The sequence below is a fragment of the Panthera onca genome, chromosome B2 (assembly GCF_046562875.1).
Source record: "Panthera onca isolate mPanOnc1 chromosome B2, mPanOnc1 haplotype 2, whole genome shotgun sequence".
NCBI lineage: Eukaryota > Metazoa > Chordata > Mammalia > Carnivora > Felidae > Panthera > Panthera onca.
Window position 1 is genome coordinate 134,813,204 of NC_138343.1, and position 22,616 is coordinate 134,835,819.

General features: G+C 45.0%; 2 long non-coding RNA genes across 5 annotated transcripts; one reads left to right on the forward strand and one right to left on the reverse strand.

Annotated features, from left to right (window-relative positions):
* Nucleotides 1–4,648: 4,648 nt before the first annotated feature.
* Nucleotides 4,649–17,350, forward strand: LOC132667756 (uncharacterized). Of its 2 annotated transcripts, none has more exons than XR_009605347.3 (3): nt 4,649–4,854; nt 12,462–12,720; nt 16,187–17,350. It is a non-coding gene; the product is annotated as an uncharacterized LOC132667756 (long non-coding RNA). The 2 variants fall into 2 exon arrangements; XR_014137734.1 differs by lacking the exon at nt 4,649–4,854 and adding an exon at nt 5,217–6,018.
* Nucleotides 7,517–16,968, reverse strand: LOC132667755 (uncharacterized). 3 transcript variants are annotated; one of them, XR_009605346.3, is made up of 4 exons: nt 16,867–16,968; nt 10,273–10,351; nt 8,165–8,250; nt 7,517–8,074 (listed from the first exon to the last, which is right to left on the reverse strand). It is a non-coding gene; the product is annotated as an uncharacterized LOC132667755 (long non-coding RNA). The 3 variants fall into 3 exon arrangements; XR_009605343.3 differs by having other exon boundaries at nt 8,165–8,290; XR_009605345.3 differs by lacking the exon at nt 16,867–16,968 and adding an exon at nt 12,033–12,168 and having other exon boundaries at nt 8,165–8,290.
* Nucleotides 17,351–22,616: the final 5,266 nt, after the last annotated feature.

A 22,616-nucleotide genomic window follows, 5' to 3' on the forward strand; every position in this document is an offset into this window, starting at 1 on the left:
CATGTGACCGGTTTCTAGATGGGTTTCCGACCTCACTCCATACTGCACCACACATCCACTTATGCCATTAGGGTCCTCTGGTCAATTCTACTGGTCCCTCCCCAGTGGCCTTTCCTGGAACACGATGTGCCATCAAATATTTATTAATTTAGTTCAACTGAATGGTTAAAACCAAATGCTAGTAAAATAACATAGGAGAAGGTTCATGTAGAGCGTCTTTCTCCTTGTGTGTATCTTGGCTCATCTGCCTCCAAATCTCTACAAAAATACAGAATTCTGTGTTCTGCCCTAGAATCAGTAAATTAGAATTGGGTAAGGGGATAGATTTGGAAATCCACATCGTTCTAAACTGCTTTATTGAATAGCACACAGTTTGCATGGTTCAAAAATCAAGTGTATAGGACATAAACATAGCAAAGCATTTTTTTTTAATTTTTTTTTTAACGTTTATTTATTTTTGAGACAGGGAGAGACAGAGCATGAACAGGGGAGGGTCAGAGAGAGGGAGACACAGAATCCGAAGCAGGGTCCAGGCTCTGAGCAGTCAGCACAGAGCCCGAGGCGGGGCTCGAACTCACGGACCGCGAGATCATGACCTGAGCCGAAGTCGGCCGCTTAACCGACTGAGCCACCCAGGCGCCCCAACATAGCAAAGCATTTAGACTACTCTCCTAAGTCCCTCTCCCCCATCACGTTCTTTCCCCTTTGTCCCTTATATTATCCTTTTTTCCTTAATGCAAACATGCACATGCATATTCTTCTTTCCCCCTTTCTTGCAAAAGTTAAATATATATATCTGCAACCTGTTATTTAATTTTTTTCACATAACACTAGATGCTAAAGGTCTCTTCATGTTAGGAGCATACAGATACTCCCATTATATATTTTTATACTGTTGTATGATATTCCATTGTATGAATCTACTATGGTTTAATAACCGGTCTCTTATTGTTTTGTACTTGGGTTTTTTCTAATCTCTTGCTATTACAATGTCACAATAAATGACCATGTAAGTCAGTTATGTGTACGGTTGTTTCTGTGGGACAGATGATCAGAAGTGGGGTTTCTAGATCAAAGGGTAAATGCACCTGTAATTTTGCTAGATATTGCCAAACATTTCTTCACAGGGACTAGGCCAATAACGTATGAGAGCCCCGATTCTTCCCTTAGTGTTGCTGAAAGAAAGTGTCACGTGTTTGCCAGTTGGACAGTTACAATGGTATTCTGTGAGTTTCAGTACGCATTTCTCGTATCATAAATGAAGTTGAGCATCTTTTCGGGTTTAAGGTCAGATAATCTACATTTTTAACAGAATCCTTGGATGATCCTTATGCGCCTAACTCTTAAAGTTTCTGGCCCAAGGCCATCGAGCCTGAAAGAAGAAATACTGAAATGAACGCTAATGCTGAGAAGTGGATTTCTGTCCAACTTACCTCCTGAAAACTACCAGGCCCCCAAGGAATGGTCTCCTGCCGACACATGGTCCCTCAGGGACTCCTACCCAGAGAGTTTACCTTACTCCATCCTAAGCAGATGAGCTAATAGATCTTGTAAGATGTAGCTCATGACCCACTTCTAGGCTAGATAAGAAGATGTTAAGGGACATGGAAATGCTGGCCCAAGACAGGCTTTCTTTGGAGCATTAGCTGTTGTGTTCTGCTTCCCACTTCAAGGGAGATAGGAGCATACACTTCCCCTCTGCCTCAAGCCTAGTGCCAAAGCTTCACAGGGCCCACTTGGAAGATTTTGCATGAGTCTCCAGAGTTTGGCGGGCATGGAAATGGGTGTTTGATTCGCACTGGAAAAGTCTAAATGTGTGATGCTGTAGCTGCCTTGGATCTGTAGGTTCTGGGGTGACCAGCTGTCCTGATCCGTCCAGGACTGAAAGACCTCCCGAGATGTGAGACTCCAGTGCTAAAAACAGGACAAAGCCAGGCTGGTTGGTCACCAAGAGTAAGCAAAGACATTTTTCCAAGGAACAGAATGTGGACTCTGGAGACAGGACCTAGTAATGGGTCATCTTGAAAAGAGTGTCCTTCCAAAGGAGCACCGGGGAGTGTGTGTGGGAACCACAGGCAGCTAGACTGAAAAGCCTTGCAAAGAACTGCAGTGAAGGAAACCCAAAAGCACCCCGCCAGGGATGAGCTCGCACTTGCACGACTGGCAGAAGGCACCAATGGCACGTCACATCTCTCTTAGCCAAGGATTACGCCCTTCTCCTCCAGTTCCCTATGGTGGGCACTGGGATGCCCTGACACAGGACCAAAGACTTAGTCTCTGTCGCTGGAGTGCTGCTGAAAGACGCCTTCCACCATCTGCTGCCTGGAGGGCTTATCTCTGTAGAGAGCCACCTGCTCAAGGCCACACCCTCTTCCCAGAGAGGCCAGCGTGCAATGGCTGATAGATGGGGGAGAATAAAGGCCTGATCCCCTGGCCACAACTGGGGACAACTGTGAAGGGTCATCCCAGCTTCAAAACTGTCTGGGGTCAGGTAAGGCCCTATAGAGACAGCATCACAGCTCAGCTTTACCTTCTGGTCTCTCCTCCAGCTACTCTTCCTCCTCCTCCTCCCTTCCCCTTCCTCTTCGCTCTCCCCTCCCACCCTCCCCCTCCCCTCTCACAGGTGGTGATAACGAGGTTTCACCCGGAGGCAGATAAAACATCTGGCAGGGAGTGAGTTCACTGGGGCCAAGCGGGTTTTTGTTACACTCACTGACTTCAGTTCATTGAATACACCACTTATAGAAACTTCTAGTGATTTTCACTGTCCACAAAATGAGTGAAATAGTGCTCCTTATTTCACAAAGACCTTAGGAAGAGACCAAAGGTGATTCAAACTCTGAGATAAGGCTAGTCAAAGATCTCAAGGCACTATTTTAAGACCAAACACAGGCCTCAGAGCAGCACCACTGCGGTGACCACAAGTAGGATGTGGGAATTTTCTCTGAGTCACTTAACCCAGTTAGTTATTAACCCAGTTTGCCAAGTGCGCTTACAAGATTAGGAAAGTCTGAACTCTTACCTCGGCTTTTCGGGAACCTTTGAAGACCCCTAGTCACATTTGCTCAGGAGCATATGTTATTTGTTTCTGATTTTTAAAAAAATATTTATTTATCTTTGAGAGACAGAACACGAGCAGGGGAGGGGCAGAGAGAGAAGGAGGCACAGAATCCAAAGCAGGCTCCAGGCTCCCAGCTGTCAGCACAGAGCCCGACACGGGGCTGGAACCCACGACCTGTGAGATCATGACCTGAGCTGAAGTCAGATGCTTAACTGACTGAACCACCCAGGCGGCCCGGCATATGTTATTTTTTTTTTTTTTTTTTTAATTTTTTTTTTAACGTTTATTTATTTTTGAGACAGAGAGAGACAGAGCATGAACAGGGGAGGGGCAGAGAGAGAGGGAGACACAGAATCCGAAACAGGCTCCAGGCTCTGAGCCGTCAGCACAGAGCCCGACGCGGGGCTCGAACTCACGGACGGTGAGATCACGACCTGAGCCGAAGTCAGACGCTTAACCGACCAAGCCACCCAGGCGCCCCATGGCATATGTTATTTTTGAAAAAGAACTTTACGTGCTTAGTGGAGATCACGTCACCAATGCCTCAAGAAGGGAAACCTCTGGCCTGGCTCTTCAGGGGTGTGAAAATCGGGGGACAGCAGGGTGTAGCCACTGACCTCCTTCTCACCAGGAGCTCCAGACCCTGGGGCACTTGAGGGGTTTACAGAATCTAAGAAATGAGTGTGCATCCGTGATGTTTTCATACCAAGGGTCAAACAAGCCAAAAAAATAATAATAATAATACAGGTCAAAAGGAACCAGGAAAAGGGAAATAAATACACTTTATCCACAAAATGTATTTTTAAACATCTGTTTTTCCTGTGCAGCTGTCTGGCCTGATTCCTCCATTGAAGAGCAAAAAGTTAAAAAAAAATAATAAAAACAATTGAAAATCATTTTTTTCAATTTACCTAGGATTAGAATACACTGGGATTAGAAAGCATCATACAGTTCATTTGGTCAAAACTGTATTTTATGTAGGCAAAGAAATGGCACCAGAAAGATGACTCATTGGTTAGTAATGGGACCCAATTCTGCTGATACAGGGCAACCCGCTGGAATAACGTCTTTCGTGTGCATTTATTATATTCTATGGCTAATAATCTCACCTGAGATTTTCCAGGTTCTCCAAGTAGGTGAGAAAGGTGTTGTGTCCAGATAACAGAGTTTTAAAAACATTAAGTGACTTGCCTCAAATCTCACAGCTGATCACTTGTTACACCCCTGTTTAAAATTATTCCAGGGGCACCTGAGTGGCTCAGTCTGTTAAGTCTCCAACTTTGGCTCCGGTCATGATCTCACGGTTAGCTCGTGGGTTCAAGCCCCGAGTGGGGCCTTGTGCTGACAGCTCTGAGCCTGGAGCCTGCATCGGATTCTGTGTCTCCCTCTCTCTCTCTCAAAAATAAATAAATATTAAAGGAAATAAATAAGGAAATAAGGAAATAAATAAAACTATTCCCTGGTTCACCATACATTTTAAGACAAAGTGCTTCCTGGCCCCACCCTCTCACTGGCCCACCCTCTCAATGGCCCCACCCCTTCCCTGGCCCCACCCTCTCAATGGCCCCACCCCTTTGCTTGGCCCCACCCTCTCACTGGCCCTGCCTTCAAGGACTCTCTGGTCCTTCATATACTTGTAGCCCAGCCCATCTCAGCTCTGGTGGGGTTTCCCACCTGGTGCCCATCTGTACCTGCCCTGCTTCCAATGGCATGCCCTGCCATGCAGAGGCAGCTGGGGCAAAGAGTCCCGCAGGGCAGGCCTGGGGTCACAGCTCCGACACTGGCTGTGCTGGGTGAGTCTTGGGGCCCCCTGGGATCCAGCTCCCTCACCTGCGGAAGGGAAGCCGGGACTAGCCCACCTCGAGGGCTGACTCCTACACGTCCACTCTCCAGCGCTGACACCAGATCCACAGCACCGTTCAGCCGCACGGCACCCAAGGCCCCAAAGCCTTCTCGGCTCACCCCTTCCCCCCAACTTCCTTTTACTCCTTTTTTCTAATAGCATGTCAGCTGAAACCAAAACTGGGTTCCGGGGGAAAATCATTTCCCCTTATCAATACTGTTTAAAGCTTAAGAGTATTTCATGCAAGTTCTTTTCAATGAAGAAATTTTCTTTTTTGTTTTAAATGTTTTATTTATTCCTGAGAGAGAGAGACAGAGCACAAGCAGCGGGGGGAGGGAGGCAGGCTGAGAGAGGGAGACACAGAATCTGAAGCAGGATCCAGGCTCCGTCCCGGCTGTCAGCACAGAGCCCAAGGTGGGGCTCGAACCCAAGACCTGTGAGATCATGACCGGAGCTGAAGTCCAACACTCAACCTACTGAGCCACCCAGGCGCCCCAGAAATTTTATTTTCTTGAGTGAAGATGGCGAATGAATGAATGAGTGAAAAATATAAATGTGTCCTTTGGAACTTAGTTGAAATGGATGCATTCCCTGATATCCTTAAGTCCCTTGTTATTCGGTGACACAATATCTAGTAATTTTGCCCATCACAACTGTAACTAAATAATTATGCATCCACCCATCCAGCTAGAATATAAACTCAATTTCTCTTTTGATTGTTTTATCCTGAGCACCTAGTACAGTGGGTGACACAGCGTAGAGCCTCCAGAAGTGTTTGTTGGATGAACAAACAGCCAGTCTCATCGTGGCTCTCCAGTGTGGCTGGTCTCCGGGCCAACCGTAGAGGGCCTCCGCTGGGAATTTTGAGACATGCGAATTCCGGGGCCTCATTGTAGCCTTATTGAGTCAGAATTGTTGGGGGTGGGGTAGCCCAGCAATCTGTGTTTCCATAAGGCCTCCACGTGACTCTGATGGCTTACACAAGGGTTCTGGTGAAATAGGTTAAGGCTTAGCACAAGACCCTATCCCATAAGGGATCTGAACAATAGGCAGGGGAAACACAAAGGAACGTAAACCTGTGGCTTTGGCAAACCCAGAGGGAAGGAGAGAGGGGGTAAGTGCCTGGCGAAGACTGGGGCTGCCTGGGCACAAAGGACCCTCCCCCTGCCCCCACAGCATTCATTCGAGGACGAATTCTGGGCCCCAACAAGCTAATAGTGTTGAGGCGGGAGACTGTCCCCATGCACGTGACTCATGTCCTGGCCTCAGAACGTCTGTTTGTTGGACTAACAGAGTGTGGTGGGTCCGGATATGTGAGCCGTTCATGGGAAGGACTGCTGAGCACTGAAAAAAGTATCCTGGAATTTGCTTTCTTCAGTCTGAGAAATAAGGCACCGCTTTTGAGTATGAGTTGGCTATAAGGATGACTGTTACTAATTTAAAATGTTTCCTCCCTCGGGCACCCGGCTCAATTAATTAAGTGTCTGACTTCAGCTCAGGTCATGATCTCACGGTTTATGGGTTTCAGTCTCACTTTGGGCTCTGTGCTGACAGCTCAGAGCCTGGAGCCTGCTTCGGATTCTGTGTCTTCCTCTCTCTCTGCCCCTCCCCTGCTTGTGCTCTGTCTCTCTCTCAAAAATAAATAAACATCAAATAAATAAAATGTTTCCTCCCTCAACAGCTATTAGGTGGCTCCCCCAAGTCCTGCCTAGTGGTCTGGGGACTCCTGGGGCAAGATCGTCCACATTGGTTCCATATTCTCTTTTTCCAGAGTTAGTTATCTTTAAAAATTATTTAGAAATTTTGACTTACAAATTACACATTTTACGATGCTTACAATTATTTAAGACTCGTACGAGTATGAAAGAGCGAATGGAGGGCTGCCTGGGTGGCTCAGTCGGTTAAGTGTCCAACTTTGGCTCAGGTCACGATCTCATGGTTCGTGGGCTCGAGCCCCGCGTCAGGCTCTGTGCTGACAGCTTGGAGCCTGGAGCCTGCTTCGGATTCTTTGTATCCCTCCCTCTCTGCCCCTCCCCTGCTTGTGGTCTCTCTCTCTCTCTCTCTCAAAAATAAATAAACATTAAAATAATTTAAAAAAAAAAAAGACAAGTGCTTGACCATAGCTGGGCATTGTTGGGTCCACCAAATCCTAAGTTTATAGCAGCAATATGTCATAGCATGGAGGTGGTAAGCTGAGATCAGAGAAGGGGACTTCTCAAGGAAGCTACATGAATAGGGGGTCAAGACTCCCACATCACCAACTGCTGTGTAGCCTCCATCTTTGCTCATGATTATGACCTTGTGGGTCTTGCCGACAGCCCACTAGGTGGGAGAGAGAATTTAAAACGGGATAGAGAAGCAGAATGCCAAGTATCAAGTTTTATTTCTAAGAGAAGTACCAGCTGGAGCACCCACAGTGCTTTGGGAACAAAAGTCAAACTCCTTTTCCATTGTCTTTCCAGTCTTTTTCATTATCTGAACTGCTCTGTTGAATCTGCAAAATTAATTTCTGTTCGTGAAAATGTTCTTCCTGAAATATTAAGTCTGTTTCCAGTGAGTAAAAAAAAAACAAAAAAACTTTTTTTTTCAAAAAAATTTTTTTTAACGTTTTATTTATTTTTGAGACAGGGAGAGACAGATCATGAACGGGGGAGGGTCAGAGAGAGGGAGACACAGAATCCGAAACAGGCTCCAGGCTCCGAGCTGTCAGCACAGAGCCCGACGCGGGGCTTGAACTCACGGACTGTGAGGTCATGACCTGAGCCGAAGTCGGCCGCTTAACCGACTGAGCCACCCAGGTGCCCCATCTTTTTTTTTCAAATGAGCAAAAGGAAAGTCAGTGCCTGAGACAGTGAGCTTTTTCGACCCACTATTATACTAATAACCATTTTTTTGTAAGTGTATTTAGTCCCTATGAGCGCATCCTGGATTCCATTGCAAATGGCTTGATGACCACGGCAATGTCTTCTGATGAAGACCCAAGGCTTTATTCTAAGTGCCTCCGTAGCAGGCTGGATCATGCCTGTAACAGATGTTCTGGCTTCCCCTGGCCGAGGACTTCAGTCCCCTCCCAGGAGATGAGACATTCATCCCTTGGACACCAGAAGCACCTTCCTGATTTCATCAGGCGAGATGAGATATTTTTCTGGAGGATGACCCCAATGTCATGGCTGAAGCAAACAAACCAAACGTATGTACTTAGTAACTACACGGACTGTCTATGCACGGTTGAGAAAATTATACTAGATTTAAAATAGCACCTGCTTCTCTTGATGAGCCAGAAATTCCTCAAAGCTGATTTTGTAAAGGCAAAGATAAAGTAATCTCCGTAAGAAATCTTCATGTTCTGGAGAAGGGAACCAAATCGGAGGAATGGAGAACAGTGTCTATGATTTCTCAAAAAAAAAAAAAAAAAAAAAAACACTTTAAAATTAAAGCGTCAAAGTACAAAAAAGCCCTTACTAAAACATACGGCCAACATATTTCTTTTGTCTGATGTAATCAGTGCTCCTCAAAATTTAACATGAATGTGAAGCGCCTATGGATGTTGTCACAAGGCAGATTCTGATTCAGAAGGTCTCAGATGGGGCCCCAGATTCTGCATTTCTAACCAGCCCCAAACACTACAGGTGCTGCTGGCCCGTGGCTCACACTTTGAGCACCAAGATGCACACTATTCTCAAAACAATGTTTCTCCAAGGACGGTCAGTGGACGATGTGTATGAGAATGTCATCGGTTAAAAAACAGAGTCCCATGTTCACCTGTTTACTAAATCGGGAGTCCGGGGCTGAAGCCCGGGAATCTGCATTTGAACAGACTGCTCACATGAATCTTATCAATGCTGAAGCTTGAGAATGGACACTGTTTAATGGATAAGTGGTGAACTGGGGATAAGAAAGAAACTCGTATGGGGAAGGCCTTGGCTGTGGTAAGGAGACTCTTGCGTAGGTACCAGGAAGGGAAGGTCCCAAGCACTTAAGCAGGTGGGGACATTCACAGACTGGCAGGTGCAAAGCCACTCAGGAGGCTACATCATCGGGAAGGAACTCTAGAAGCATTTCCAATGATATGATGCTGTTCTAATTTCTTTGCTAAATTAGACTTTAATTCTGAGTATCGAGCACGTGTTCCTCATTTAAAAAATAATGATTTGGGAAAACGTCGCAGAACTTTTTTAATTTTCTTATCTTTCGCTGACTCACATGATAATTTTAGAGGAGTTTTGCATCATTTATGTGGATTCTCAGTCGGTGGCGGGTCCTAGCCTTTAAGCTTTTATGTATTTCCAGGTCTCAGTCCCCATCTCTTTGATGGAGGAGAAGACAATCTGCAAACGAATGCTAACATTTACCAAGTTCATTACTTCTCAAAAAAAAAAAAAAAAAAAACCTGTTAAAGATTTTACTTATTTGGTCATGATGACAGCTAATATTTGCAATGCACTTATTATGCCCTTGGAATTGTGACAGGTAAATTTACAATCGCAGTCAATCCTAAACATGAGATATGTGCCATCCACTGATTTTTCCTCCATCATAAATGTGCATTGATTCGTGAAAGATGGGGCTGTTCATTTGTAAGGTGGTACCAAGTAAAGTCATTTGCTGCCTTCACCAATTTCACCTCTTCCAAGGTGACAGGATGATTTTCTGCGAGACAAGCTTAAAAGCCAAGAGATCACATTTGGCTTTTCTTTAAAACATTGCTTTAATGTTTATTTATTTTTGACAAAGAGAGAAAGAACGCGAGCAGAGGAGGAGCAGAGCGAGAGGGAGACACAGAATCCGAAGCAGGCCCCAGGCTCCGAGCTGTCGGCACAGAGCCCGAAGCAGGGCTCGAACCCACAGACCGCGAGATCGTGATCTGAGCCGAAGTCGGACGCTCAACCGACTGAGCCACCCAGGCGCCCTGCATTTGCTTTTTCTTAAGCAACATTCACTTTACTATGTAGTGCAGGGCAGTTTTGCCAAACACACACACTCACTCTGGGCCAGGGCATCTGGGTTTGGTCAAAGCCATAGGGAACAGGCAACCTGGCTTTGGCAACCCGGGAGGTTTCTCTGAAAGGAAGGAAGAGAGAGAGCGCACCGCAGGGTGATGCACTGGCCAACGACCTGCCAGGAACTCTGACTCCTCCAGCTCACTTGGGGATGATAATGGTATATATCTCAGATTTAGGGTTAATTGCAATTATAAACTTAATTTGCTTGCACGGTTCCAAGTGCCTAATAAACACCACCCCGACTCATCTCTTGCGCACCGCACTTGTAATCTGTCGGCAAATCCTGTGGATAACCTCTTTGCAATCTCTCCAGACTCCCCTGCCCTTCCCACCACCTCGCCTCTCTGACTTGCACGGTCCCTCACCTGGATTACACGGGAGCCACCCAATCACCGTCTGCTGTTTCTTCCTGTGGTCTGTTCGCATTGCAGCATCTAGAATGAGCTCCTAAAAAGAAAAAAAAAAAAAATAGATCATCTCCCTCTTCTCAAAAAATCCTCTGAAGACTATCCATTTCACTTAAAGTGAAAGGTCCTGTAATGATCTGATCCTGCCTCACCTCTGATCTCACCTCCTCCTACCCTCCCCTCTGTTCTGTGTAGCCTCCTCAAGCTCAGGCTAGCCCCAGGATATTTGCACTTCCCTTGTCTGAAATGCTCTTCCCCTCATATCCACATAGTTCAATCCTTTACCTCCCTCATATTTTTTTTTGAAAACCACCTTCTCAGTGAGGCCATTTTTGACAAGCTTTCTTCCACCCTGAACATATCCATTGCATTTATTTGTCGTGTTTATCATCGTAAGACATGCCGCATGATTTATTCATTTATCTGAGCCATTATGTTTCCCCTGACTAGGACAGAAGCTTCATGAAGGCAGATATTTTCTATGTTTTGTTTACTGCTATATCCCACAATATGTGGTTTCTAGTAGGCCCTCGATAATATAATTGTTGAATGAATGAATTTGTGTTTTTCCTACAATCTTACATTTTGTACATCCATTTTTTTTCTCCTTTCTTGTTTTTTTTTTTTTTTTGGCTTGAGCTTTTATTTTAGTTTTTTTATTTGTTACCTTCTACTTGTTTGGAAGAGGTAGTATTCTCTACACTCTATTTCTGTTCCTAGAGTAGCTAACATCTCAATTTTAATTTTTAATTTTACTGTGCATAAATTTAACTGGATGTAGTCAGAATCCAATTAAGAATCTAATCACAATCTTAACCCTGCAGAACAATATCGTTTTTACCTTTAAGCGACTCACTTCAAGCTGGCTTCCTGGATCATCACAGTACTTAATTATTTTTATGAGATGTGAATGTTCAACAAAAAACTAGCTGTTGTCATTAAAAAAATAAAAAGAAAGGGAAAAAAAGGAGGAGACGAAAGAAAGAGAAGAGCACCCATCTGTCCAGATGCTCACCTTTGCTGCCTTAGGTTGCAGCCCAATACCCTAACCTTTGTCTTTGACCTTGATCCTTTAATTTCACCTTGTCAGGTACAAGTAAAAAGCAAATAAGAATGTCGTATATTTGCTACATATACTTATGCATTCCTTGATTTTCTCTTTTTCATCAAACTTTATGTGTAGTCTTTTAAAATGAAAAATGCCTAGGGGCACCTGGGTGGCTCATTGGTTAAACTTTGGCTGACTTCCGTTCGGGTCATGATCTCTCCGTTCATGATTGAGTTCGAGCCCCTCATAGGCATCAGGCAGTCTGCTGTCAGCACAGAGCCTGCTTCAGAGCCTCTGTTTCCCTCTCTTCCCCTCCCCTGCTTGTGTGCATGCACTCTCTCTCTCTAAAAAAAAAAAAAAAAAAAAAAAATTTTTTAATGTTTATTTTTGAGACAGAGAGAGACAGAGCATGAACCGGGGAGGGTCAGAGAGAGAGAGGGAGACACAGAATCTGAAACAGGCTCCAGGCTCTGAGCTGTCAGCACAGAGCCCGACGCGGGGCTCGAACTCATGGACCGCAAGATCGTGACCTGAGCTGAAGCCGGACGCTTCACCGACTGAGCCACCCAGGCGCCCCTCTCTCAAAATATCTTTAAAAATAAATGAAATGAAATGAAAAATGCCTGTTTGAGTCTTTTACTAGAATTCAGTCCATTCCTATTCAACGGACCTACTGGTAACTCCGTGTTATCCTTTCCATCTTTGTGACTTTTATTTATTTCACTTTTTTTTTGTCCTTTCTATTCTTCTTTTTATAAGTTATTGCTTTCCCCCTATTTTCTTCTCTTTTCCGAAGTCCTATTCTGTTTTTCTATTGGGCCAAAAAAAAAGGTTATCACCTCTGTCCCGATATTCATAATCCAACTTTTACCTTTTTTTTTTTTTTTTTTACCGTTGCAATATAACGAACACAGCCAAATAGGGCCAACACCCACCGCGTGTGCACACCTGGGTGACAGGGGGCCTGAGAAGCGGAAATAGGAAGTAAAGGGCAAAACTGAATTTTTCCTGTTCCTTCTAAACGTCCTTGTCACCTATTTCTCATTAATTCTTTTCTGTATAAAATTGTTTCATTGATCTGGTTCCACGCTTTATAAAGGTACGGACTAGAGAGTCATCCAGAAGCCGGATCCTAGGCAAGAGTGCAATGTCCTGGGAGAACGGGGCAGGCGAGACCGGCGCGGGGCAGGCTGGGTAATACAGCTTCGTGAGGCCGATCGCAGAGCACGTCTTGCCCCCGCCTCCTCCCTTGGTTACTGGTCCAGCCAGGCTGTGAGACAGAAAACCGCCCACCGTGTGACTGCAGAATCCCACGGCATCCCGGTCAACTGCTAACCATGAAGTGGATTTTCTTCCAGGTTTGTTTTTTTTTCCTTGCATTCACATTCATTCAGAATTTTGACTCATTTACTGTGTGGCTTTGAACTCGTTACATAACTTCTCGGACTCTCGCCTTCTCTTCTGAAAACTGGATATATAAATAGCACTAACCTCACAAAGCTGTGAAGAAGGCAAGGCAGGTCCAGTGTTTGGTATAGACACGAACAGAGTAAACACTCGGTAGATGTTAGTTTTTTTCTCCTCCTCTTCTGCTGCTGCTGCTTTTCCTTCTTTTCCCTGCTTCTTCCTCCACCATCATGACGATATAGCCTTTCTCAGCTTGCTGACCTTGTACCTTATAGACTGGTGAAGACAAAAAGAGATCGGGACCATAAATATCACCTCTGTAAACCACAGGCTCCCAAATTTATTCCCAGTATGTTAAACGCCACAGATTTGCAATGCAGAAGACCAAATGTTTTTGCAATCACCACCATGTCCACAGGAGCTATGTGGATTCTAGAGGAAATACAAAAGTATTTAAGATAACATCCCCTCCCTTTACTTCTAATAATTGGGCCCCTGCATTATTTCCCAGGAACATTCCAGATACCAAGTCATACTCTCAGATTAAGGAATTAAACATTGTGTTATTGGCTCAGACACAGAAAATAAAACATCAGAACCTATTAGCCAGTCCAGAAGCAAGCCCTTGTGCATGTGGGGATTTAGTTAATGAAAACCATGGCATTTCAAATCAGTGATGAAAGAAAGGTCAATAGTGTGGAGAAAACTGGCCACACATATAGCTAAAACAAATAAAAGCCCCTTAACTACCTCAACCCTATGCAAAAAAAAGTAGGCTTTATATGGGTTAGAGTTAAGAACAAAACATGCTCAAAGAAAATGTAAGTGAATCAGGTATTTGAGGCCCCAGACCAAAGTTAGTGCCGCAAAGCTGCAATCATTTACTGTTAGTCACGTGAATGCAGGTCATCTGGGCCGTTCTGTCCATCTGGGCCAGGTGTGGCTGATCTCAGCCGGGCTCGCTCATGAGACTGAGGTCAACTGGCAGGTGGGCTGGGCCTTACTGAGCGGCATAACCTTACCCGCGTGTTTACCGGTTGGCTGGATATTGGCAGGGGTGGGGGCAACGAGGCCACGGCCTCCCATCTAGCACTGGGCCAGCCTGGACGTTTCACGTGGCGGAGGTGGGGTTTTAAGAAAGAGCAAATGGCGTACACGGTCACTTCTACCGCATTCCATTGGCCAGCGCGGGTCATGAGTGCGGACACAGGTCAATTTCTTGATGGGGCGGTGGGGGAAGCAGCAAAGTTGCATTGCAAAGGGAATGGATACAAGGAGTGAAAACCTGTGGCCATTTTTGCAACCTTCTAGGACACCAACTTACTTTTTATTGTTATGCTTTCAGGACTGATTGCAGAAAAAGTTAAAACTTAGACACAGTGCAAGATCCTATAAAGTTAAAAAAGCAATGTCATATTGAGAAAAATGTGAGTTACGAGCAGTGTTTATAGCAGAAAAACTCCAAGTCTCTCTCACAGACACACACACACACACACACACACACACACACACACACACAACAGTAGGCTTTAAAAAAAGAAACAAAATAAATAGTAAGCCATGTTGTTACTAGAGGAAACGGATTGATAATGTTAGAAGTTTTTGATCAGTGTTACAAGAGACTACCATGGTAGGAAATGCCTTCGCTTATTGTTTGGATTTTCCTTTAATTTGGTTGGATGTTTTGTCTTGTTTCCCGAGGGAGCAATACCCTAGGCTAGAACTGTGTGGAATGCACCTCCCAGCAGACAGGCGGCTTGCGAGGGCACTGGGGGACACAGAGCTGTGGGTCTGCAAGAGGCAGGCGGGCCAGATGCGGTGGTGTGGCCTCGAGGCTCCTTACCTGCTGTGTAGGTCTGAGCCCCTCCGGAACACAAATGGATTTATCTGGCATATGAATTTTATTACATTTATTTATATGAGCTAATCTACTAAAGTTTTATTTAAGTTCCTATAATTCGTAAAAATTAGAAGGCACTTAGTTTGAGGGGGAAAGGAATCTGTTTGCTCGAACTACACCCACAAAGATGGAGTGGGAACAGACCTACAGTTCCCTGGGGATAGAAAGAAGCAAGTAAGGTAACCCCTCCCCCCTCCCCCTCCCCCCCAAAAAGAGCCTAGTTTGAAAAGAAGAGATCATTTTTGTGAGATGACGTCTTTTTGTGTGACAAAAAGAGACAAGAGAAAGAAAAGGGGAGGGGAGGGCAGGAGGGGAAAAGAAAGGAAGAAAGGAGGAAGGAAGAAAGGAAGGAAAAGAAGGAAGGAAGGGAGGAAATGGGACCCCACTTCAGGAAAGAAAATACATATCACTCATCATATGTGCTAAATAATGAAATTCAACCAGTACATTTGAAGACCGAATTGGCTTTACCAAGCCATTCCTGAATCAGGCAGCGCCCCACCTAGCAAGTGGAGGGAAGTCCTGAGAAATGGTAGAAAATGGAAGGTTTTTAGAGACAGACGGCGAGGAATGATTATTCCAGACCAGGCAGTTTGCTAGGAAGGAAAGCAAGGCGTCTTCTCACACAGATTCCCTGATCTTTCTTTGGGAGATGGAGAGGACCCAGGGGACAGACTGGTTGCCACTGATGGAAAGAAAATTTTTCCTGACTGACCGGTTGAGGCCACGTTTCTTGGGCAAGATGGAAACTGCGGTCAGAAGGGGTTTTAAGCCCCTGGGGTTTGGGAACTTGGTCTAAGTGACACCATTTGGGGCCTGGGGTTTCCTCTACTTTAACATATGTTAAATTCCTGGTGCATTGCTATGTAAATGCTTGTCTGGATTCTGAGTCTTAAAGTATGTGTATTTACGTTTTGTTTAAAGTGTAACTGGCTGGGAGTATGGTTTCCATACCTCCCCACCGTCAAGCACAGCGTCTGTAATGATTAAATTTTTAAATCATGTTTTCTCTCCCCCCCCCCCCCACTAGTGAAAACCCAAGCAAACAGTTAAGTGATTTTTTAAAGTGTGATCATGTAGGAACTTGTATCCATTTCCAGACATGACCCGGTATTTTAAAACGACTCCAGGCGTAATACCTATCAAATAGGGCGCTGGTTTGCTTTCAGTTAGGATAATAACAATACATGTAAAGTCTCCAGTCTCTCCTTGGTGTGAAAACTACAGAAGACTAACGAAGACACGCCAGCATTCTTTACATTTTCCGAGGGCGTGAGGTTTCATCTTGACACAAGCACGAACTTCTCCCCGAATGAAAGCACTCGTGATTGCCCCAAATCACACACATCAACTCAGGCTCCCTGGATTACTTACAGAACAGGTACTTGTTACTGGTCAATGTTGTAGATTAGCTGTCGGCTTACTGCTTTTAATGACTCCCCAGGGGTGGAGTTGGGCTACTTTTGTTCTGTGCTAAATCCATATTTTCTGAATACTTCTTCTGAGTGTTCTTTTAGGACTGAACTCTGGAAGGGACAGAAGCTGGAGTTTTGGAAAGAAAGAGAAGTGGCATTGGAACTAGTACGTCCTGTTGATTTGTGATTTACAAAAAGGGGGGGGGAAGGTGCACCCCTTATTCTTCAGGAGTTGAGAAGTGTCATCAAGCATCAGAACAGGGGCCACACATCAGACCGGAACAGGTTCTCACACCATGCTGCCTGAGTCTTCTTCCAGAGAATGTTCCTGCAAAGAGTGTCCTCAGCCTCAGCCAGTCCGATGAACTCAGCTGCTTGAGAAGTTGTGAAGGATGGGGTCAGAATCCTTACAGAAGTTTCTCGTTGAGAGGGGCTTCCAAAGCCCCCACAGCCACGAACTTCCCCTTGGAGGTCTGATCCCTTTAATGAGGGCGTACCACCGTCAGGTAGATTTTCTCCCTTGGCTTTGTTGAAACTCCTCACCTCCGGCACGCACGGAGCTAATGTGCTGCACCTTCTATTGCCCTTGCATCACCTGTTTGTCCTTTGGCAGCCCGGGCACATGCGGGAAGAGCCATCCACAGCACCTGCCGCCCCAAGAACCCCTCTGATTGAGGAAGCCAGGAACCTGGGTGGTGCAAATGGTTTATCCTATTTGCAGCCAAATGTTAACACCTGATAAAGCCAAAAGGTGACTCTCATGCCTTTTGTTTGGGGAATACCTACCGAGTGAGTTCATTCCAGCAGAAACCTGAGCAAAGGTGACTCTTGGATCCTTCTGCCATCTGTCCTCTGGCAAAAGCTTCCCACTTCCCAGAGCTCCTTTGCGGAAAGGATCGATCAGCACCTCGGTCAGTCTGAAGGCAGATTTCTCTCAAGGATGGCGGCACTTTCTGGAGTTTTCGTGGGTACAGCCAGTGACTGCTTAACCTGGATTCACAAACTACGTCTTCTTGGTCCCCAACCATGGGGATCACCTGGGCTCCTGAGCTGGCTAGAATCACACCCCAGGCAGGAGAAGGAGGTTTCCCAGCCAAGTCTAGCCGGTGCTCAAGGCCATGTTAGCTTTTCACACAGCAAGCTGGGAAGAGCTGGGATAGCCTGAAGCTTTGTTTTTAGATGTAGGCTCAGGACTTTCTGGGGAGGTACCACAGAAAGACAAGGCCCCACCCATCAAAGAGTCAATAAATAACTTTTTTTTTTTAATTTTTTTTAACGTTTATTTATTTTTGAGACAGAGAGAGACAGAGCATGAACAGGGGAGGAGCAGAGAGAGAGGGAATCACAGAATCTGAAACAGGCTCCAGGCTCCGAGCTGTCAGCACAGAGCCCGACGCGGGGCTCGAACTCACGGACCGTGAGATCATGACCTGAGCCGAAGTCGGACGCTTAACCGACCAAGCCACCCAGGCGCCCCAATAAATAACTTTTAAAATTAACTTTGTGGGCTGTCTTCCAGCTTCCACTGCTTTTACAGACTACCGCCTCTCGACTACCCAGTACAATGACTAAATAAAGGCAAATATCTTTCTCCTTGAGATCCTTTTCTGGGATCATAACAGTTCCTCATCCTTGAGAAGCTTAGAGTGAAGATAACTCAGAGGGGGAGCTATCCTCTCTTACAGGCTGAAAGCAACCCCTGGCTCCCTTGGAGGTGGTGCGGCCTCCTGGGAGGGAGGTAAGTGTCTTCTGATGGTTATTGCCATCAGAGGAACATAGCTCAAAAGTTCTTTTTCTGTCCAGCAGCCAGTGATTGTAAAATTTTGAAAATGCTCAAATGTTCTTGATATCTACATATCTTGATGGCATGCCCTCCAAAGCTAGGTGCAGAACACCGTGTTAGCGTGCCAACGTTAGCTAAGAAGGGGAGGGAATATAAACGGTAACAAGTATTGACCCATTTTTTAAGGTCATGTTCGAATAAAACAAGAATTAATGAAAATGTAAGACAGTTCAATAATATTGTACATCGATTGCCTGTTGAGGTACTAACATTTTGGGTACGGGATGAAATAAAATATCTTATTCAAAGGAATTCCACCTATTTTTTTAATGTGGCTAGTAGAAACTTTAATTACGTATAGGCTTTCACATGCGGAAGAATATGAATAGGTTATCTCACGCCCCTAGATTTACTTAGCCCTCAAACCAGGCTCACGGCGTCACCCTCTTTTAAAGTAGAAATCAGGAATCGGAAATCGGAGAAAGACAAAGAGTTGATGAACGAGCCACTTTTTCTTCAGAACTTGAATTTATGTTAATGGCGTCAGACTTAACAGTGTAGCTTTCAACCGGCAGAGCGATTCGTGTCTGTGAGAAATCGAGACACCTGCTAATGTCTTACGAGGTCTGCAGGCTTCATGTACCTGCGAAAACCTGTGGTACACCCATCATTCACAGGCACGGAATGTCATCTGTGGAAGGACTTATTCTCTGCTTTTAATGTTGGCATCATGGAAAAGGTAGGGAGGTATCGGTCACTGCTAATGACAAAGATCAGGGAGGTTTGTCTGAACACAGGGATTTTCCCTAAGAATTCTTCATTCCTATATGTATGTAAATATTTATGAAGCTTTTTTCTTTTGAATGTAGCTTTTGTTTTATTGTAAAAATAATATAAAGTTGGGGGTCCCTGGGTGGCTCAGTTAGTTGAGTGTCCAACTTCGGCTCAGGTCATGATCTCACGGTTCGTAGGTTCGAGCCCGTGTCGGGCTCTGTGCTGACAGTTCAGAGCCCGGAGCCTGCTTTGGATTCTGTGTCTCCCTCTCTCTCAAAAATAAATAAAACATTAAAACAAATAAAAATAATAATATGAGGTTGCCCCAACTTTTTATAAAATACTAGAAGTGATATTTTAAAAAGATCTTCTAAAAGTCCACCACTCAGAGGTAGTCTCTGTTAATAGGAATATCTTTTTTTAGGTTATTTTCTTTGCAGATTGTAATAATTAGATATAGAATTCTATTTTTTAACGAAAATACTATCATATTAGACATCTGTTTTATATCTTGTCCTTCTGCTCAAAAATATATTGTGGAGATCTTCGCGTGACATTTAATTTATATTTTATATCATCACTTTAATAGTTGTATGCTATTTCACAAACAGATGCCACTTGTTTATTTCAAGTCTCTTGTAAATTAACTTTTGGACAAATTCCATTTTTTCCTGTTATAAACAATTCTGGAATGAATTCTGTCACACTGGTGTTTTCATTGGTATTTATTCTCTCAAGTAAAATAACTGTGAAATTTTACTGTTTTAAGACTTAGGATACAATCGCTTTCCAGAAAGTTTTCCACCATCTTACAGCAGCAGTACTTACAGCAGCAGTAAATGCTTATGTTTGTTTCCCAACACTTTTACTGGAATTAGATATCTTATTATTTTTTTATTTTACGTAGGCTCCCTACCCAATGTGGGGCTCAAACTCACGACCCTGAGATCAAGAGTTGCATGTTCTATTGACTAAGCCAGTCAGGTGCCCGAGATATCTAGTATTTTTGATCTGGATGCCTGTCTGCTGTGCTTTAACGTATTAACCGAATCGTGCAAAATTGCTGCTGAACATTTGTTGACTATAAATGATCATTTCATATGGATAAACCTAATAGCAATTTCTAGAAACACATTTCATTATCTTACTCTTACATATCATATTTTGTTAACATAAAGAAAGTAACTCCCTAATGGCCACCAACTCAATTCTCTCCACTCAACTATAAAATCCTGACCTCACTTTGTTGCCAGGATGATGTTCTTAAAAATAGATAAAGCTAGCCATGACATTCTCTAACAAAAACCCCTCACTGTCAGGGCGCCTGGGTGGCTCAGTTGATTAAGCATCTGACTTCGGCTCAGGTCATGATCGCACGGCCAGTGGGTTCAAGCCCTGCATCAGGCTCTGTGCTGACAGCTCAGAGCCTGGAGGCTGCCCCGGATTCTGTATCTCCTCTCTCTGCCCCTTCCCTGCTCATGCTTTCTCTCTCTCTCTCTCTCTCTCTCTCTCTCTCTCAAAACTAAACAAACATTAAAAAAAATTATGGGGCGCCTGGATGGCTCAGTTGGTTAAGCGTCTGACTTCAGCTCAAGTCACCATCTCACAGTTCATGAGTTTGAGCCCCATGTCGGGCTCTGCACTGACAGCTCAGAGCCTGGAGCCTGCTTCAGATTCTTGGTCACCCCCTCTCTGCCCCTCCCCTGCTCACACTCTCTCTCTCTTAAAAATAAACATTAAAAAAAAATATTTTTTAAACCCTTCACTGTCTCCTTGGGCCATGGTGGTGCCATCTGCTGAAATCAGAAACAATGGGGAAGATCGTGTTTCTGGGGGTGGGGGAATAAAATCAGAAGTTGCATTTGGACACCTTAACTTTGAGACACTGTCATATCCCAAGGGAGATCCCAAATGGTCACTTAGATATAGGATTTCACAATTCAGAGCAAAAGTCTTGGCTGATCATGAAGGTTTGGGTAACATTGACTTAAGAATGGCCATGTAGGGGGCACCTGGGTGGCTCAGTTGGTTAAGCGTCCGACTTCAGCTCAGGTCATGATCTCACTGTTGGTGGGTTCAAGCCCTGCGTCAGGCTCTGCGCTGCCAGCTCAGAGCCTCCTGGAGCCTGCTTCTGGTTCTGTATCTCCCGCTCTCTCTGCCCCTCCCCTACTCTCACTCTGTCTCTCTCTCTCTCTGTCTCTTGAAAATAAATAAATGTTAAAAAAAACAAAAAAAAAAAGAATGGCCATGTATACCTGTACGTATGCCTGCTCCTCTCTCTGTGTGAGCTGGCTGGGTGACATCTAAGCAAACCTGTGCAGGACGATGAAAGGCTTCTCTCCGGACTGTCAGCGATTAAGGAACACTTGAGTGCACAGAGGAGAGGGAACATGCATTCTCTCACCTGAAGGAGACGCAACGAAAGTAAGTGCAAATATTAGTTGAGAAGTTGGCCAAATCTGCAAGAAAAGTCCTTTAAGGAATGTCACTCTTATTCAACCTTTGTCATTAACTTTACATCTTGAGAGCCACAGTTGTTTCTGTTGGTTTAAAATAACTCCACCCTAATTTATGAGATAGGAAGCCGGGCTGGGTATCAGAGAATGGAAAGATTTCTCGTCAGAGACACAACAGGAATTCTCCATCACCTTTCCCGGCTCTGGGGTTTTGGCTATTCTTAACTTCTCCGCACCTCCTCACTTGCAAATTCAGAGCAATGATGCCTACTCTTGTGGGTGGGTCTGGGCAGGGTGTACCCATTGTCATCTGGGAGTGGGGGTTGCAAGTGACCCTGTGTTTGGGGATGGAGGTGAAGAATCCTCCCTCCCTTAGTCACGAGAGTGTTAGGCAAGCGTCTGCTCTGTCCTTGGGGAAGACCTGAACCAGCGAACCCCACATGCAGGTGTTTCACACAGCAGAACGCTAACATATGGGCAGAGCTAAAGTTCTGCAGAGATTAGGCGGGTGGTAGGTATCCCTCCCCCTCCGAATGGAATCAAGGAGGGGCGGAGACTCAGGACCGGGACAAGCCACTCTTGCTGGAGAGTCCTTTGTAGAGAAAGACAGCCAGTAGGAGGCTCGTGGGCTTTGGTGGCAATACCTGATTTTGACTTGTGTTCCTTTCTTACCAGTTCTACTCAACTACCATCGACAACGGAAAGAATAAAGACTAACACTGCCCAAGTGCTGCTCTGAGCACTTTACATAAGCAAGGCCGTGCAAGGCTCACAACTCTAAGGGGAAAGGACTCTTACCATGCCCACTTTTCAGATGACAAAGCTGAGGCACAGAGAGATTAAGTAACTTGCTGAAGATCACTCAGATAAAATGGGTCTTTCCTGCATTATAATCCCCATATATGTTAGAGCCGAGCTTTCATGAAACTTTTATTGAACAGTTGAGTCGATTGCCAGCTGCCTTTCAGGGAACTGTGGTAGGAGCTACGTCTATGCTTTGTGTAGATCAGTGGAGGGCAAAGAATAAGAGTAATAAAGGAGCTGATGAAACAGAGAGAGTCAGGTATAGAATATGGAATATTCTTTCAAGAAACTTGGCCAAAAAGGAAATGGGAGAGATGGGGATGTGTGTGGGGACTTGAGGTCCTCAGTTTCCTCATCCCTGAAGCAGGGCTAATAAATAAGACATAGTCTGAGAGTCCTTGTGAGAGCCCAGGCCACCTGTGCTGGGCAGGGACAGAGTCCTGACACACGGTCATCACCTCATAGAAGGAAGCCTCCCTCTCCTTTATTGAAAGTTCTGCTTTGCTATTAGATTTCTGTTCCAGTATCAGCCCTTCCCTGTGAAATCGTCTGTATTCCCTGAGTTCGAGCCAGTCCTTCTCCTGGATGAATTTCCCTAGTGGTCCCTGCTGGTCCCCCCTGCAAACTCAGTGCTTACAGGCTCTTGCCTGTAAGAGCTGTGACAGCTCTTTCTCGATGGCTTTTGCCCCTAGTAGATTACAGACTTGCGGAGAGA